This window comes from Triticum dicoccoides, chromosome 2A (assembly GCF_002162155.2).
Source record: "Triticum dicoccoides isolate Atlit2015 ecotype Zavitan chromosome 2A, WEW_v2.0, whole genome shotgun sequence".
In the NCBI taxonomy this organism is placed as follows: domain Eukaryota; kingdom Viridiplantae; phylum Streptophyta; class Magnoliopsida; order Poales; family Poaceae; genus Triticum; species Triticum dicoccoides.
The window spans coordinates 644,126,155-644,134,249 of NC_041382.1; positions in this window are offsets into that span (position 1 = coordinate 644,126,155).

Sequence of the window (8,095 nt, forward strand, 5' to 3'; positions counted from 1 at the left end):
TGGGAGGAGGGGATCGATGGCGTCTGGGTAGTGTTCGGGCTCCTTACCGTCGACGACCATGGTGTGGGGGCAGTGGCGGCGGCTAGGGTTTGGCGAGCGGGTGCGGGTGCGGGAGAGTGGGGCCGTGGGGGCTAGGGTTGGAACGGTGGGGAGTGGGGGCTGCATGGGTGAGGGGGGGTGAGAGGGCTATGTGGGTGAGAGGGTGAGGGGATGAGGTCCGCCCTTGGATCCCGGAGCATCCGACGGTGTAAGATGCATGATCCATGTGATATGCCTATAGACCAATCAGAACGCAACAAACAATTTGAAGACTTTATGACCTTTTAAATAGGTCACGAAAAAAATTATTTTCCATTTTTTAGTGCTCAAAATGAGTTCTTTTTTGTAAAAGACCTACCAAATATTTGTTCAAATGATATTCTCTATATTTGTTCAAAATGAGTTCTTTATACTCTGCAAAAGTTCAAAGGGATTTTTTATATTCTTTGCACAAAAAATCATTTTCCATTTTTCGAGTGCCCCAAATGAGGTTTTTTTGTGAAGGACCTACCAAATAATTGTTGCAAAATTGGACCAAATCATTTTTATAAAATACTAGGCCATATTTAATGCACAATTGACCAAATGGTTGGGTGAAAAAAGTTTTGATCCACCTCTCGTGAAAAAGACAAATTTCCACCGATTTAGGTGGAAGCGGGTCAAATTTGAACTGTAGCTACCTCGTAGTTTGTTCTTTATTTTTTCCAGAAATCATTTCTAGGTACATAAGTATCTATTTAATCAGAGAAACACCAAAAAAATTCGAAGATTCAACCACTAGCTAGGAACGGTCAAGCCCGCTGTTTTGACCGCATTTTGAAACAGGCATAAAAAATTCAAAAAAAATCAAAAAATTAGGAAACCTTCGTATTGTGTCATTATATGTGACCAAGTTTCCAGGAAAAATAATAAACTTGTAATACGGTAATTATTTAAAAAAATGCTCTCAGAAATGAGCTATCATGCGTGAAGATTCATGGCTTTCAAGCCAAATGATCAATTTTATGGCCACATTCATGGCATAGTTTGTTCAAATGATCTCATATTGTGCACTAGGGTGCATCTTGTAATTCCAAACAATGTTGCCTAAGGAAGTTTTCATTTTCTTTGCACAGAAAATTCATTTTTCATTTTCCGAGTGCCCAAAAGGAGGTTTTTTTGTGAAGGACCTACCAAATAATTGTTGCAAAATTGGACCAAATCAATTTTATAAAATACTAGGCCATATTTAATGCACAATTGACCAAATGGTTTGGTGAAAAAAGTTTTGATCCACCTCTGGTGAAAAAGACAAATTGTCGTCGATTCAGTTGGAAACGGGTCAAATTTGAACTGTAGCTGCCTCATAGTTTGCTCTTTATTTTTTTCCAAAAATCATTTCTAGGTACATAAGTATCTATTTAATCATAGAAACACCAAAAAAATTCGAAGATTCAACCACTAGCTAGGAACGGTCAAGCCCGCCGTTTTGACCGCATTTTGAAACGGGCATAAAAAATTCAAAAACAAAAATCAAAAAATTGGAAAACCTTCGCATTGTGTCATTATATGTGACCAAGTTTCCAGAAAAATAATAAACTTGTAATACAGTAATTATTTTTAAAAAGTGTTCTCAGAAATGAGCTATCATGCGTGAAGATTCATGGCTTTCAAGCCAAATGATCAATCTTATGGCCACATTCATGGCATAGTTTGTTCAAATGATCTCATATTGTGCATGAGGGTGCATCTTGGAATTCCAAACAATATTGCCTAAGGAAGTTTTCATTTTCTTTGCACGGAAAATTCATTTTTCATTTTCTGAGTGCCCAAAAGGAGGTTTTTTTGTGAAGGAACTACCAAATAGTTGTTGCAAAATTGGACCTAATAAATTTTATAAAATACTAGGCCATATATAATGCACAATTGACAAAATGGTTGGGTGTCAAAATGTTTGATCCACCTCTGGTGAAAAAGACAAATTCCCGTCAATTCAGTTGGAAGCGGGTCAAATTTGAACTGCAACTGCCTCATAGTTTGCTCTTTATTTTTTCCAAAAATCATTTCTAGATAAATAAGTATCTATTTAATCATAGAAACACCAAAAAATTCCAAGATTCAACCACTAGCTAGGAACGGTCAAGCCCGCCATTTTGACCGCATTTTGAAACGGGCATAAAAAATTAAAAAAAATTAAAAAATTGGAAAACCTTCGCATTGTGTCATTATATGTGACCAAGTTTCTAGGAAAAATAATAAACTTGTAATACGATAATTATTTTAAAAAAGTGTTCTAAAAAATGAGCTATCATGCGTGAAGATTCATGGCTTTCAAGCCAAATGATCAATCTTATGGCCACATTCATGGCATAGTTTGTTCAAATGATCTCATATTGTGCACGAGGGTGCATCTTGGAATTCCAAACAATGTTGCCTAAGGAAGTTTTCATTTTCTTTGCACGGAAAATTCATTTTTCATTTTCCGAATGCCTTAAAGGAGGTTTTTTTGTGAAGGAACTACCAAATAGTTGTTGCAAAATTGGAACTAATCAATTTTATAAAATACTAGGCCATATATAATGCACAATTGACAAAATGGTTGGGTGTCAAATTTTTTGATCCACCTCTGGTGAAAAAGACAAATTCCCGTCGATTCAGCTCGAAGCGGGTCAAATTTGAATTGCAGCTGCCTCATAGTTTGCTCTTTATTTTTTCCAAAAATCATTTCTAGGTAAATAAGTATCTATTTAATCAGAAATACATGATTTGATGGCGAGACCTCGAGGTTTGGACGGTGGCCGAGGGCCCCAACTCTAGAGCGCGTAAGCTCGCATGCCCGCCGCGTGGTCACCGAGTGACCGTGGCGTTGCCATGTGTTCTGGGCGGGCTAGGCATGTCTAGTGGGTTGGGTACTCCCCAGGTAGGTTCCAGGAAGAAAATCACAACATAAGATTCTCACGAGGAGACCAATCGATGCTCAAACATGAATAAGCAGCCAAGTGTTTGATTTGTGGTACGGGAAATGCACCTGGCTAATGGGCGTGAGTTTTGGCTGAGGATGATCAGTTACTAAGAAGACCGTCTTCACAAATTTTCACCTCAAAAGGAGGAGCCTAGGTGGTACTTGCTTTACAAAGTACCACACTGGACATAAATACGAATGTTGAAGCTGGGCTCAAAATAATGAATGGATTGAGCTGGCATTTGGTGGAGGATGGTTATTTGGGCATAGGAAAACACTGTAGAAAATGGATACCATTTGGACATGCCAAAGTGGTACTTCCTTTACAAAGTGCTGCTCTGAACAGAATAGGAAAATGAATATTTTCGAATTATTTTTGAACTAGGCAAGGAATGTTTTTGACATATTTAATGAAGATATGATCCAAAACATTTATGAGAATTTTTTGGGAATTTTTGGAATAACAGAAATATAGGTTGCTTCACAACCTAGGGCAAAAACTGCCACATGGACACGACACATAGGCAAAACTGATGAGATGGCGCCTAGTCATCACAACCCACCACAATCTACAAGGCTATTACCATCTATATTGGTCATTAACAACTAGAAATAAGGCAGCGGACTAGCACTGTTTGCTTTGTGACCATTTCGTGTAAGGAAATTACGACCTTTTTGACCAAAATGGTCGCAATGGTTTAGGGTTTGGAGCTCCCCGAACAGATTTTGACCAATTGGTCTGAAATGGTCATAGATCTATGACCAATTCTTCCAGGGTCACTAACAGAAGGTCACTAGTTGACATATTTCTTGTAGTGTTCCCTCGCGGCCGTGCCGGCTCGACCTCCCCAACATCCTCCACGGCGCGCTTCCCCCCACGTGCCTTGAGCGCGGCTCTTCGTCCTTGATGACCCGATAGCAATGGGAGAGGTTGAAGCACTTGCCATTGTGTTGAACCTTGAATGCCTCCAAAGCTTGAAATGCCTACAAAATGTTTCCATGCAAAATGAAGACGTAAAAGGATGATCTTGATGGTGTAAGGGCATATTTATCCCTTAGGTGTTTTGGTGATTGATGACAATGCTTTTGCGGACTAATCGTGTGCCTTGAGTTTCTCAGATACTTCATCACTAGGCACGAGACGATTCGGTGCCCCTCGAAGACTATTGAAGTCAGCGTTGTTCTACGTTTCTCTTTGGTGGATTTGAGTCGTAGGAGAGCCGTACTATTAAGAGGGGGTCCGCGTCGAAAAGGTTTGGGTGGAATCAACACGTACACTTGTCCTACCTTTCCTTGCACTTTGGAGCTTCTCTTCGTTATCTTGGTTGTGCTGAAATCTGACGACTACTGCTGTACTTGCGGTAGTACCGCAAGTACCAGCGGTAGTACCGATGTGGGTCACGGTAGTACCGCTCCTCTTGAGCCGTAGTACCGCGGCTCCCAGGCCTAGTGCCGCTTCGGTACGGTAGTAGGGGCGGATGTAATTTTTTACATCCACGCCACCCACGGTAGTACCGCTCGTCCAGCGCGGTAGTACCGCGGGGACCCACGGTAGTACCGCTCCCCAGGAGTCGTAGTACCGTGGCCCTCCTACCTAGTACCGCAGCGTCACGGTAGTAGGCGCGGATGTAATTTTTTTACATCCGCGCCCGCAACGGTAGTACCGCGCCTCGCGTGCGGTAGTGTCGCGTCGGATTTTTGTACTACCTCATGTTCAGCGGAAGTAGGCACGGATGTAATTTATTTCAACCGCGCCCTTCCCAGGCGATGACTTTCCTGCCTTGCGGTAGTACCGCAAGGGGGAGCGGTAGTACCGCCCAAGCGGTAGTACTGCCCCCTAGTCAGGTAAGTCCCGGCCTCTGCTGCGGTCGCGGAAGTACCATGATCTGCCACGGTAGTATCGGGCGGCCTCGCGGTAGTACCGCGCCCCTGGAGCGGTAGTACCACGTGTCGCGGGCTGAACATGTGGATAACGGTTGGTTTTTCCCTCGACTATATAAGGGGTGTCTTCTACCTCTAGTTGACTACCTCTTCCACGTCTAAGCTCCATTGTTGCTCCAAGCTCCATTTTCGCTCGATCTCTCTCCCTAGCCAATCAAACTTGTTGATTTGCTCGGGATTGGGTGACAAGGGCCCGATCTACACTTCCACCACAGGATATTTGATTCCCCCCACTTATCCCTAGCGGATCTTGTTACTCTTGGGTGTTTGAGCACCCTAGACGGTTGAGGTCACCTCGAAGCCATACTCCATTGTGGTGAAGCTTCGTGGTGTTGTTGGGAGCCTCCAATTGTTGTGGAGATTGCCCCAACCTTGTTTGTAAAGGTTCGGTCGTCGCCTTCAAGGGCACCATTAGTGGAATCACGGCATCTCGCATTGTGTGAGGGCATGAGGAGAATACGGTGGCCCTAGTGGCTTCTTGGGGAGCATTGCGCCTCCATACCACTCTAACGGAGACGTACTTCCCCTCAAAAGGAAGGAACTTCGGTAACACATCCTCGTCTCCACCGGCTCCACTCTTGGTTAATTCGTGCCTTTACTTTTGCAAGCCTACTTGTGTTACATCCATTTCTTGCTTATGTGCTAGTTGTTATTGCATCATATAGGTTGCTCACTTAGTTGCACATCTAGACAACCTATTTTGTTGCAAAGTTTAATTTGGTAAAGAAAAGCTTAAAAATTGTTAGTTGTCTATTCACCCCCCTCTAGTCAACCATATCGATCCTTTTAATTGGTATCAGAGCCTCGTCTCTTTATTAAGGACTTTGCCGTCCGAAGAGTATGGTTGACACCAACGACGGTGTGGAGGTACACTCTGGTGTGAATCCCATCTCATCTTTGGCCCAAGGGGGAACCTCGGTTTCACGTGAGGAATTCAATGTGGCTTTAGGCACATTGAAAACCTCCATGACGGCCGAGGTTAGAAGCATGTTTACTGAATTTCTAGAAGGACTTAAACTATCTACCTCGCCGATGAAAGTGGGTGATCCTACTAACAAGGTGACGGATGCTACCTCCGACAAGGGGGAAGCTAACAATGAAAAGAGTCTTTCTACTAGTGGTAGAAACGGCATCGGCATCTTTGCCCATGTGGAACCTCCTATTTATAGAGGACCGATTCCCTCCACTCATTTGAATCATGCCGGTCCCCCTCCTAAATATGAGAAGCATGAAGATTTTGACTCTTGGGTTTATCGTTTCAAGCGTCATTTAAAACATGTGAACACTAACCTTTGTAGAATCATTGAAGAAGGTTTTTATCCTCATGACCCAAGCAACTTCACCCCTCGAGAAGACGTGGACAATCAATTCAATGAGAGTGCTCTCTTCATCATCCAAGATGCTATCCTTCCCGAAGATCTTCCTCATCTTCGACCTCATGTCATGGCTAAAGAAGCATGGAAATGTGTCGAGGGTCTCTATCGAGGAAGTGCTAGCATTCAACGCTCCAACTATGAAGTGGTGCAAGATGGAGCCGATGAGTTTGCAATGAAAGAAGATGAAGAACCTCATGAGCTCTTTCGAAGAGTGACCAAACTCGCGGTCGCACTCCGAGATCATGGAAGCAAGGACACGGATGACAATTGGATCAAGCGAAAGTTCCTCAAGGCCATGATGCCCTACAACAAGGCCATGTCCTCCGTCATTCGTCAAAGACCAGACTTCCACTCCATGACCTCAAGTGAAGTGTTGGATGAGTTCGTTGCAATGAGCATCTTGGACAAGACCGCCGATAATGCGGTGCTCCGTTCTCAAAGGGCAAAGAAGCCCAACCTTGCTTTGAAGGCCAAGGTTATTTTTGAAGAAGAGGAAGAAGTGGAAGATGAGGAAAGCAACCCCGAAGACACCAAATTTGATCACCATGAGCACATGGCCCTTGCTTCAAGACAATTTTGGAGCAAGAAGAGTTCAAGACCCAACTTCAACAAGAACAACTCAAGTGGCGTCAAGGGCAAGCAACGAGTTATAACTTGCTTCAACTGTGGCAATGTGAGCCATTTCGTTGCGGATTGTCCTTACGAGAAGCGGGAAGACAATGGTGGCAAGTTCATCCGAAAAGACAAAGCCAAGTCCTCCCCAACAGGAACAACTTCGCTAAGAAGACTCCCACTCGTGGGTTGGTGGTTCAAGAAGAATACAAAGAGGATGACGATGATGATGAAAATGAAGAAGCAATGGCCATGGCATCCATTGCCATTGCTACTACTCCCCAGGTGTCTCTCTTTGATTCACCCAACGAAAACATCACCGCCAAATGCCTCATGGCTAAAGCTTCAAACAAGGTAACCCCCAACATTAAAACCACCATCATTACTAATCCCTCCATGGAGGATTGCATTGATGAACATGATGGGTCTAATGAAGAAGTGAATGAGCTTGAGTCTTTTATGAGTAAGCTCAAGGGTAAGTCCAAGAAGCATTTTGTTGCTCTCTTGGAACAACTTGGTGAGGCCAATGACATGATCGAGGCTCACGAAGAAACCGTCTCTAAGATGGAAGGTCATAGTCGTGACTATGCCGATGAGATATCGGATCTCTCTAATGCTCTTGAGGAAGAGCGTGTGCATCGTTTGACTTTTGAGGAGTCACACAATGATGACCATGCTAAGTTAAAGAAAGATCTTGATCATGCTCTTGTCGTGTCTCGTGTGCTAACTTCCGAGAAGGCTAAACTTGGGGTTGATCATGCTAGACTCAAAGAGGAGTTTGAGATACTTGACAAGGCTCACAAGGTCTTGAAGGGTGCTCACGCTAACCTCAAAGAGTCTCATGCTCAACTCCAAGTTAAGCTAACCAAGGAAAAGGCCACCTTTCCTCATATGGTATTAATTGATAATGCATGTGCTACCAACCCGTGTTGTGAGCATGTGCATCTTGTGGAGGAGAATGCCAAGTTGAAGGATCAACTTGAGAAAGGCCTTGTTTCATGCATTCAAGGTGAGAAGAACCTCAACGACCTCTTGAGCAATCAAAAGGAAGTTGTGGCCAAGGAAGGAATTGGATTTGCACCCAAGTCCAAGAGCAAGAAGAAGAAGAATGACAAGACCAAACATCCTCCTCCTCTCAAGCAAACTTTTGTAAAAGAGGGAGAGGGAGCTTCTAAGGAGAAGAAGT